This window comes from Ursus maritimus, assembly GCF_017311325.1.
Source record: "Ursus maritimus isolate PB19 chromosome X unlocalized genomic scaffold, ASM1731132v1 scaffold_X1, whole genome shotgun sequence".
NCBI lineage: Eukaryota > Metazoa > Chordata > Mammalia > Carnivora > Ursidae > Ursus > Ursus maritimus.
The window spans coordinates 9,484,706-9,495,336 of NW_024423319.1; positions in this window are offsets into that span (position 1 = coordinate 9,484,706).

A 10,631-nucleotide genomic window follows, 5' to 3' on the forward strand; every position below is an offset into this window, starting at 1 on the left:
TTTGGATGCCTCTTATCTCTTTTTCTTGCTTGATTGTTCTGGCTAGACCTCCAGCACTATGTTGAATCAAAGTGGCAGGAATAGGCATCCGCATCAGAATTACCTGTGGTTTGTCTTTTAAAAATACAGATTTCTGGGCCTCTTCAACTCCCTTTCTCTTTCCCCACATTGGCATGCCCCATCCTCAACTTCTGCTTTCTACCTTTACTTACTTTCCTATTACTATTCCAACTTTTTTAGTCTATTCTCAACACAGGAGTCAGAGTGATCCTTTAAAACTCTTAAGTTAGATCCTGCCTCTCGTTGCCTTTCCTCAAAATTCTCCAGTGGCTGCAGTCACAGGGTCCTTCCTGCAGAGTTCAGTTCTCATGGGGCTTCTGGACTGTTCTTTTCTCTCCTTGTACCTTCAAGCCGAGGAGTCACTTGCCCCTACCCCATCCCTGCGATCTCTGTTGACCTTGTCTCTTATTGCCCTTCCCCTGGGGTCACTCTACTCCAGCCAGCAAGCCTCCTTGATGTTTCTCAGGTCTGTTTCTGCCTCAGCCCTTCATTTTTGGCCCAGATACCCACATTGATTATTCCCTCACTTTTTAAAGTGTCCTGTCCAAATGTCACCTTCCCTGAGAGTCCTTCCTTTCCTGTAAAATAGTCCCGCCTTTCCCGTCCACACCCTGCTGGGCACTGCCCAGCTCTCTCGCCCTGTCTTATTTTCTCCCTATCTTCACCCAGCATATTACAGCTTCATTGTTAGTTTGTTTACTGCCTGTCTCTCTGCACTAAAATGTAAGCTCCAAAAAGGAAGAGGTTTTTAAAAATATTTTTTAGAGACTTTATTTATTTGACAGAGAGAGAAAGAAAGCACGAGTGGGGGGGGCAGATGGAGAGGAAGAAGCAGACTCCCCACTGAGCAGGGAGTCCTATGCAGGGCTTGATCCCAGGACCCTGAGATCACGACCTGAGCCGAAGGCAGACTGAGCCACCCAGGCGCCTAAAAAGGAAGAGCTGTTGTTGTTGTTGTTGTTGTTGTTTTCTCGCAGCTCCAGCCCTAGTGTCTAGCCTGGCACACAGGAGGCTGTAAAGAAACATTTTTTAAATAAATGAATGAAAGAATGAACCACATAGAGGCAGGTAAATGCCGAGATCAAGATGGATACACACTAAACTGGTCATAACGGTACATCTGGGGAGTGGGATTATGGAAGGGGGACTTTCATTTTTGACTTCAGCTTCTCTACTGTTTGAATTTGTATAGCAAGCGTGTGCTACCCTTGTAATTAGAAAAATAGAATTAATAAGGATTTTGAAAAGAAAATGAGCGTTCAAGGGCCAAAAAGCTGCTGAGGAGATTAGGTCGGGCAGCAGGTGGCAGGGTTGATTCAACTTGGGCTTCGCACTGCCAGGGTGCTGTGCCCCGGAGCCCGCAGGCACGCTGGCTGGTCCGGGCAGAATGCCAGGGAGCGTGGTGTGAGTAGAGCAAATAGGGCTGCAATTAACACACAGAGGGATGTGACCAGCGGCTGTATCTGGGTGTGGGGTTACTGCAGATATGTTTTTTTTTCAATCTTCTGTGGCCTTTCGTGTATATTTTGATTTTTTTTCCATGATGAACATAGGGAAAAGGAAAGTGCTTCATCTTTTGAAATGAACGTTTTGAACGGTGTCAAATCTTGCTCCCCCCGCCCCCCAAGCAGGAGGCTGCCCTGGGTCCAGAGTTTAGAACTTCCCTGTCCGTGTGAGCCTCAAGGAAATGCCTTCAGCTAACTTTGGGAAAATAAACTGGGCATTCAAAGTTCCCAATGTCAGTAGGTTGTGGGATCACTTCTGCTTCAGTCTACTAGGAATTTTCCAGGTATTAGCTGAGGAGTTTGGAGTTACTGTTTTGAAACTTTAGTAGATTCATGACTACAGCCCATATATTTCTCTATACTGAAAGAAGAAAATCCAGAAAAATATTTTCATCAGACTCTTTTCTCTTACTCATCTCCCCAAGCTTCTTTCTGCTTGATAACAGCTGCTCTCACCAAGAAGCATTTCAAAAACAGGATGATTTTGTCCTTGCCAACAGAAACCAATGATTAATGAAAGGCACAGCTCTACACGGCTGAGGCTGGAGGCGGGCGGGGGGGGCAGTACTCCCACTGCTGGCTGAGTGGGACCATCCTCGTGCCAGTTGGCCTCCAGGATCTACGTACGTATCTCACCTTGGGGTGAAGCTTTTGCTGTTAGTGCCCCCCCCCACACCCCCACACCTGGCACACACAGACATACATGCGTGTGTACACGCGCGCACACATCTCGCCTTGGACACGAAGCTCAGGAGGCCCCTGTGTATTTCACCCTGTCACCAGGTGCATCTTCCTTCGCCCCACCTGTGCGGCACCCCACCCAGTGGCCAGGGCCGCCTGGGCCACGCCCATCATCCACTTGCGTGCGTGCTTCCCCAGCACTCCCGCATCTTTACTCCCAGCTCCTGCTGCTATACCCGTCCTGCGTGGACTTCAGTCAGAGCTCCGTTGTGCAAGGAACAGAGACCCACTCAAGCTGGTTTCGCAACGACGTGTGGGAGGGGGCAGGCGGGTGGGCCATGGATTCTCAGGAGGAGATCGAGATCTTAGGGCACTCCCAAGACAGCCAGCGCGGTGGGACCTGGAACAGGGAGCGTGGCAGCTACAATTTCTGGGGCTGGAAGCCCAGGATCTCTCTCGGGGTCTCTGGTCTGCTCTGCATGCCTGCTCCTTCCTCTTCTTTCTGTTGACTGGTTTCCTCCTCACTTTTGCTCATAGACGGTCCCTCACCTTTGACCCCACTCCAAGTCTGCCTTGGAGCCTTTCGGTCTCAGTCGGTGGCTCAGAGTCTCAGCGGCCTTCTACCCTATTCCCAAGAAAGGAATCCGATTGCTCAAGTTTATCTTTTCAGCCAGGCCACAGTTCTCCAGAGAGTGCTGATCTTCCTAGGGACCGGCCATCATTAGTCAGATGCCCACCAATCCTGCTGTAATCAGACAACGTTGGGTAGGGCGGGGTCTCAGGGACATTTAGGCTCAGAGAAGCAACATGCAGACCTCTTGTGGAAGGGCAGGCAAATTATGAGCTTGTCTAATACAGCAAGCCTGGACACTGTGGTCTGGTGCAAACCCAGACCAAAGGGCCCTGTCCACCGACAAGGACTGAAAAACCCTCCATGATATTTGTGTGTCCCATCTGTTCTCGGAGAATCCCAGAACTGTCAGGTCCTAAGGTTCATTTGGCCTTCTGATGCCTGTCCCAGCCCCTGCTCACTGGTCCCCACTAAGTCCTTTCGTTGAAACAAAATGTAAATTCGTAATATAGAATATCACGCAGAGGAATGAGGTACTGAACATGCTATAACACAGAGGAACCTTGAAAACATGCTGAGGTAAAGAAGCCAGTCACAAAACACCACATCCTATATGATTCCATTCATACGGAAGTCCAGAATAGAGACATCGACAGAGACGGAAAGAACATCAGTGGTTGCTTAAGATGGGAGGTGGGGGGGGTGAGGAAGTGTTAGCTAAACAGTATGGAGTTTCTTTTTGAGGTTATGAAAATTCCAAATTTCTCAGATTAACTCTGGTGATGGCTGCACACATCTGTGAACACACTCAAATTCACCTCTCCCCAAAACTCCACATGGCAGAACTGCAAAAATCCTTTCTCTCAGACTGGTGAGAAATTGTTCGAGCAAGAGAACTCTAACTTCCAATTAATTTTGCCTCATCCTGAGATGAGTTGGGACACAAATCCCAACAAAGGTAGTCAAGCGTGGTAGCGAAATTCCATCCCGGAGCGCACGAGTCCCCCCCACTAGTTTTAAGAATAAAAGCATGAGGGGATAGACATGTGGGAGACGGCATTAGACTTTCCCAAGGAAGTTGTTACAGTGAGCAGAGCAATTGCTTTTGCCTGTGGGAAGGGTTGCATTTCGATGTGGGACAGGTGGTGGCCAGGAGGGCAGAATTCCTTTTGGGAAAGTGGAAAATGTCCCATCTCGTTTGACTGACCACCGAGCGATTTGCCCTATACCTCAGCTGCGCTGTAGCATGCCACCGTATCATCTCCAAGCATTTCTAAAGGTAAGCAGAGAGGGGCGCCTGGCTGGCGCAGTCGTTAAGCTTCTGCCTCCGGCTCAGCGCGTGATCCCAGCGTTCTGGGATCGAGCCCCGCAATCCCAGCGTTCTGGGATCGAGCCCCGCATCAGGCTCCTCCGCTGGGAGCCTGCTTCTTCCTCTCCCACTCCCCCTGCTTGTGTTCCCTCTCTTGCTGGCTGTCTCTCTGTCAAATAAATAAATAAAATCTTCAAAAAAAATAATAAAGGTAAGCAGAGAAGCACCATGTTTCCAAAAACGAATAGCAGAAAAGAAATAGAGGGGAAAGAGGAGAACAGACAGGGCACACCATGAGGGACAGACCAACCGTGGGGCAAACTTTGCCAAGTCTGACCTTCCGAAAGGCTAGTTTATATTACTTAGCTCTCAAGTTCGGTGTCTCTGTTAGAAGTTTTTAAATGTTTTTATCTATTAAATATCTTTATAATTAGAACCTATTGCTATCGCACCAACATGGGCTCGCAGAGAACTCATACAAATAGCAAAGAGCAAAACACGCTTTCCACAATTAGTTGGTGCTAAAAAAAAACCAAACAAACAACTAAGATGTGATTCATATGCTTATTTAGCCTTTATCACAGAATTTTAAAACAGGGAAATTGAATCACTTTAATTGACACTGAAAAGTACAACAGAGAACAAGGTAAAGCAATTCATATTAATGGGTTTTTTAAAAAAGATTTTATTTATTCATTTGACAGAGAGATAGAAAGAGAAAGAGCATGAGCGGGGGGGGGGGGAGTGGCAGGCAGAGGGAGAAGCAGGCTTCCCACAGAGCAGGGAGCCAGACTTGGGACTCGATCCCAGGACCCCAGGATCATGACCTGCGCCGAAGGCAGAGGTTTTGCCCGCTGAGTCACCCAGGGGTCCCCGTATTTACATTTTTGTTTAAAATATAACATATATCACAAAACATGTAAAAATGAGAATAGTGAGGCATTCTTTTTTTAAAAAAACCTCTCCCACGACACGCACTTTACATGAGGAATGAAGTTTCCTGATGTCCATGTCAGCTGTAGTACTAAGTTTTATTTCTTTTTGCTGTCGTTGTTTGTCTTAAGTTTATTTCTTAACTTGCTTTTTGTCACCCAGTGATAGGAAAATCCCATTTTACAAAGGTCTGTGTCAAAAAAGGAGGAACACACACCGCACAGCTGGCAGCATTTGGAAACTCTTAGAATAGACGACTCTAAAACTCATGAAAGATTGGATATTCTACAGCTGTTTTCCTCCAATTTTTGGAAGTGGGGCGGGGCTGGCCCATCCTCACTTTGAAATATTCTGGCTTCTTCCTTGCTTGATGCAGACACAGTTTAAAGACATAAATCTCTGTTCCTTTTTTTAAAAAAGATTTTATTTATTTATTTGACAGAGTGAACGAGCACAAACAGGGGGAACAGTAGAGGGAGAGGGAGAAGCAGACTCCCCGCTGAGCAGGGAGCCCGATGCGGGGCTCGATCCCAGGACCCTGGGATCATGACCTGAGCCGAAGGCAGACGCTTCACCGACTGAACCACCCAGGCATCCCCTAATTCTCTGTTTCTGCTGTCAAACTACTTCTTTTCTGTCACAAGCTCATAGGAAACAAGTGGCCAAAATATACACATTGAATAGACAAGATATGATAATAATATCACAAACCTACGGCACCAGAAAGACAATCACGGCCCATTTCCTCACCTCTTCAGCCCAGAGATGGCGTTAGCACAGAATTAGTAAATCCTCACTCAGCTTCCCTTTGCAGAGATTGCCAGAGCCCTAGCTCTCTGTGCTAGCAGTTGACCTAGCCTCCAAAATAAAGTAAGAAATTTTCCACTGCAAAGCTTCTGCCCGCTCTTGGGGTAGGTGGCTCTGTGGTCGGTTTACTTCCTTGCCTCTGGAGCAGTCTGAAAGCAGGAGAAAGAAAACACCGGCACTTGCTTTGTGTAACAATATGATTTGGCAGGGCGAGCCTGGCAGGTTTTGGGACCCTTTGGAAAGTGTTTCTATTTCTCACTTTGATTTGGACTGGACTGTCCTTAATAATTAATGGGGCCCCATTGGAGACGTGTTGACCCTAGAGGATCAGATCCCTCCTAAGGGCTCTTGAGTCAGCCTGCCTATGTTCACATTTACCATTTACCAGTTGTGGGGCTTTGAGCAACCTTAAGGTTACTAGCTGTGTAACCTCTCAGAGCCTCAAATACATCATCTGTCAAAGGTTGATAAAAACAGTCCCTCCATGGGCGCCTGGCTGGCTCAGTCAGTGGACCGTGCGACTCTTGATCTCGGTGCTGTGAGTTCGAGCCCCATGTTGGATGTAGAGATGACTTTAAAATATTCAATGGGGCACCTGGGTGGCTCAGTCGGTTGAGGGTCCAACTCTTGATATCAGCTCAGGTCTTGATCTCAGAGTCATGAGTTCAAGCCCCACATTGGGCTCCATGCTGGGTATAGAGTGTGGTTAAAAAAATTAAAAATTAAATCTCAAAAAAGAAAAATAGTCCCTCCACGATGGAGTCGTGATGATTAAATTGTCATATCTCATTGAATCTAAGACATCATCGATTGTAGGATAGACCGTTATTTTATGTACCACTCAAAAAGAAAAGACAGGTTACTCCTTAAACTCTATACACCTTGAACACCTTGATTTTGAGACATCCTGGTTTCAGAAATGTTAAAATATGAGATGTGCACATTTCCTGATCAATGAAATACAGTAGTTAATACTGATAAGGTGCTTACAGCAATGGCTGGCATACAGTAAGTGCTTCAAGTTTGCTGTTCTGGGGTGGGATCTCCCAAAAGGAAGGCAGCCATCTCTACCTTGAAAATGGAAGCCTTATTGAGAAGTGCGCAGCCTTCAATAGGAGAGAGCGAGGCTGGGAACCCGATGTGTCCACAAAGGACCCTTGTATAGAAACTAATTCTTTCATGCTTTCTGTTGCACAGCACAGAGGCAAAAGCCACATTTAATGTATGGCTCCCATCGTCTGTCCCTCGTTGAAATTCTCTCCAGTTACCCTCACCCCCGCCCCTTCGCTGAAGTCTGACACTCCTACAGAACTGTGTGTGGTGGGGTCTGAGAGGACTACAAGGGGAGGAGAGCCCATTCCACATTCAGCTTGGAGCTGATGCCCAGGCAGAGGCATAGCAGCACCCCAGGAAGGGCCACTGTCCAGGAGCTCCACGGGGTGACAAATTTGGCCGTGAGCAGTGGCCCATAGGGAAGAATCGCTGAGAGTGGCCTGGGGGGACCCAACCCCACACGAGTGGCTGCCCAATGAACACCTGATTGAGGAGTAAATGTGAAGGCAGAAAACTTCCTTCCCCAGGATTTTAGAGAAAGAGAGACCCTTGGGGTGACAGAAGTGGCTAAGACTTGGGTCACGTCAATGACGCTATTAAAAGACAATCCACGTAATTCATGCCAGCAGTCACTGAATTGGATCTATATCTTTACTGTATGTCCTCATTTTTAAAAAGAACATTCTCCACATTTGATTATTTCTGAAATCAGGATGTATAATTATGATGGTGGTGATGAGAATAAAAATAATAATAATAGAATAATAACGGCTAACGCTCATATACAACTTAACGTGTGCCAGGTGTTCTTCTAAGTGACTTATCTGCATGAACTTATTTATGACCCTGTGAGTTAGGTCCAGTTATTATCCCCTCCTTCACAGTTGGGGAGACTGAGGCACAGAAAGGGGAAGTACATTTTCCAAGATGTCACATGTGCGCATCTATAAAGAGGCAGAGGTGTGCAGAGCCATGACCCTAACCATGACACTGGCATCCAGTTTACCAAAACCATGGCATTTGTGTTCTTTCCCAAGGCTATCTCTCAGCCAGTGGTGCCTCGTAGATACCCAGTGGTATCTTAAAATTAAGGAAACCCAAGTGGTGGTGAAACAGTCCCTACAGTCCAATTTCAGTCCCATCTTTGTGCACCTGCGCGGAACAGGACAGGACAGGACAGTTTCCTATAAGATGAGGATGATCACAGCATTTTCTTTTTTTTAAGATGTTATTTATTTTAGAGAGAGAGGGAATGTGCGTGTGCATGGGAGCAGGGGAGGGGCAGAGGGAGAGAAGCAGACTCCCCGCTGAGTGCAGAGCCTGACATGGGGCTCAATCCCACGACCCCGAGATCGCGACCTGAGCCAAAACCAAGAGTCGGAGGCTGAACCGACCGTGCCACCCAGGTGCCCTGGTTATAACATTTTCTACCTCACAGAGCTGCTGTGACAATAAAAATAATGCATGTGAACTTCCTTGAACACAGCAAGTGCTCAATAAATGGAGACCATTTTCATCTCTCATTTGACTTCCTGGAGTACTCAGATGAAGGGCCTTCCCCTCCAGTGTTCAGTGAAGGGGGTGGTTCTTACACAATGAAGACTAGCATCTTTAGACAGTGCCAGCCCTCAGCCAGCTCAAGCTTTCTAGACTCTTCTCAGTGCTTTTAGAACACACAGTAAAGGGCTCACTGCAAGGCTGCCATACACCTGGGGAACCGCCACTACCACAAACCAAGCATGACTTTGTCCCGGATGGGAATGTATAACATTTGCTCGTTTAAACTGGAAAACAATGCCTCTTGGTTTTTGTTTCGTGTCATTCAACCTTTTTGAATATTTCAAACCTGACCTAGGTTTGCAAGAAGCCCCCGAAGACTTTGTCAGGAACAGCAAACATTCAAGCAAACAAAAATCAGACAGTGCCGTCTTGAAGCGATGAATGGCCACATGCCAAGTAATAAACTGGAAATTAATGATTCAGGTGCTGAAGTGATACCTAATTAACGAGTGGAGAGGATGTTGGGAGTGAGTCTGTGGTAATCAGACAAATCCCCTTTGCTTAACTGTAAGCTTATGTCCTCTTGTTCTTCCTGTGGAAAAGAAGGCAAGCTTTTAATCCTCCCCTAGGTAAAAACCCTTTTAATGGGTTATTAGCATGGAATCAGTGAATTTTAAGAAGGGGTTTGAGAAGAAAAGTGTGGTCGAAAAGGGAGAGAAAACTGCCAGATGACCTGAGCGCTGGGAGAACCCAAGGCTGCGCTGTTGTCTTTTATAGGAGACATCTTGAAATTGGCCCATGGATTACAGTAAGTGAGTCCTGTTCCTCGGGGAATGTGCATGGATCTTTGGTGTGAAGATTTCAGATTTTTCCCCTCAGCATGTGTCCTGAGGGGCAAGACACAAACCACAGCCAACCATCAAAGCAAACTCATGGCCCTCTCATTATGAGCACACTGCTTCAACCAGCTAACCAGACACAACTAAGGCAATCAAGTCATCAATCCAACTGCTTCCCCAGGGCCCCCGACACGATTTCTTGCTGTGTATAATAACCAAACTCTGGGACCTCATCCGAGTATTCAGGCAAGTTTTGCCTTGGCTCAGTGTCTGAAAATGAAATCAGTCATTTCTGAAAGCGGAATATCTGCCAGGGCCATCTCTGGGCATGGGGCCCCCCAACTCATAGTTTCCAGATAATATTATATGGTGCTCATTTGGGCTTCAGCAGTTCACAGCCCTGATTCTCTGAGGAAGGAGCAGGTATGACAAACACTTGAGGGGAAATGTGTGGGTGGGTAACAAATAATTATAAGCCAGCTGGTAAACATTTGGTGAACTATTCTAAGTGGGTTGAATCCTTAGGGGCTAAGTCACCACCTCCGATCTTTTCTGGAAGTAGTTGGGAAGGAGATAATACATGGAATAAGCAGCAGAGACAGAGTTTACGCAAACACACGGAGCAGCCGGGAACACTGAGAGCTGGGTAACACTTGTTGCAGATGGTGGAACAAACAGGAATAGCATAATGATTAAGAGACAGGCAGAGGAAGTGGGCTGCCTAGATTTAGATCCTGCCATGCCATTCCACAGCTGGGCAAGTTCATTGATCTCCTCAGGCCTCAGTGTCCTCATCTGTAAAAAGGAGATAATAGCAGGATAGCTACCTCATGGTGTTACTGCAAGAGTAAGTGTGTTATTAAATAGAAAATTATAGGGGTGCCTGGGTGGCTCAGTCGGTGAAGTGGCCGACTCCTGATTCAACTCAGGTCGTGATCTCAGTGTCCTGGGTTGGAGCTCCCTGTCCTTGGGCTCCGTGCTCAGCAGGGAATCTGCTTGAGGTTTCTCCCTCTCCCTCTTCCCCTCTGCCTGCTCATGCTCTTGTCTAAAATAAATAAATCTTAAAAAGGAAGAAAACTATAACAGCACAGCTAAGCAGGTGCTAAGTATTGTTCCTGAGTTTTTTTTTAAGATTTCATTTATTTATTTATTTGACTGAGAGAGAGAGAGAGAGAGAGGGAGGAGAGAGATAGCACAAGCAGGGGGAGCGGCAGGCAGAGGGAGAGGGAGAAGCAGTCTTCCCGCTGAGCAAAGAGCCCAATGCAGGACTTGATCCCAGGATTCCATGATCATGACCTGAGCTGAAGGCAGATGCTTAATGCACTGAGCCACCCAGGCACCCCTATTGTTTCTTAGTTCTAAATGTTTCGAGA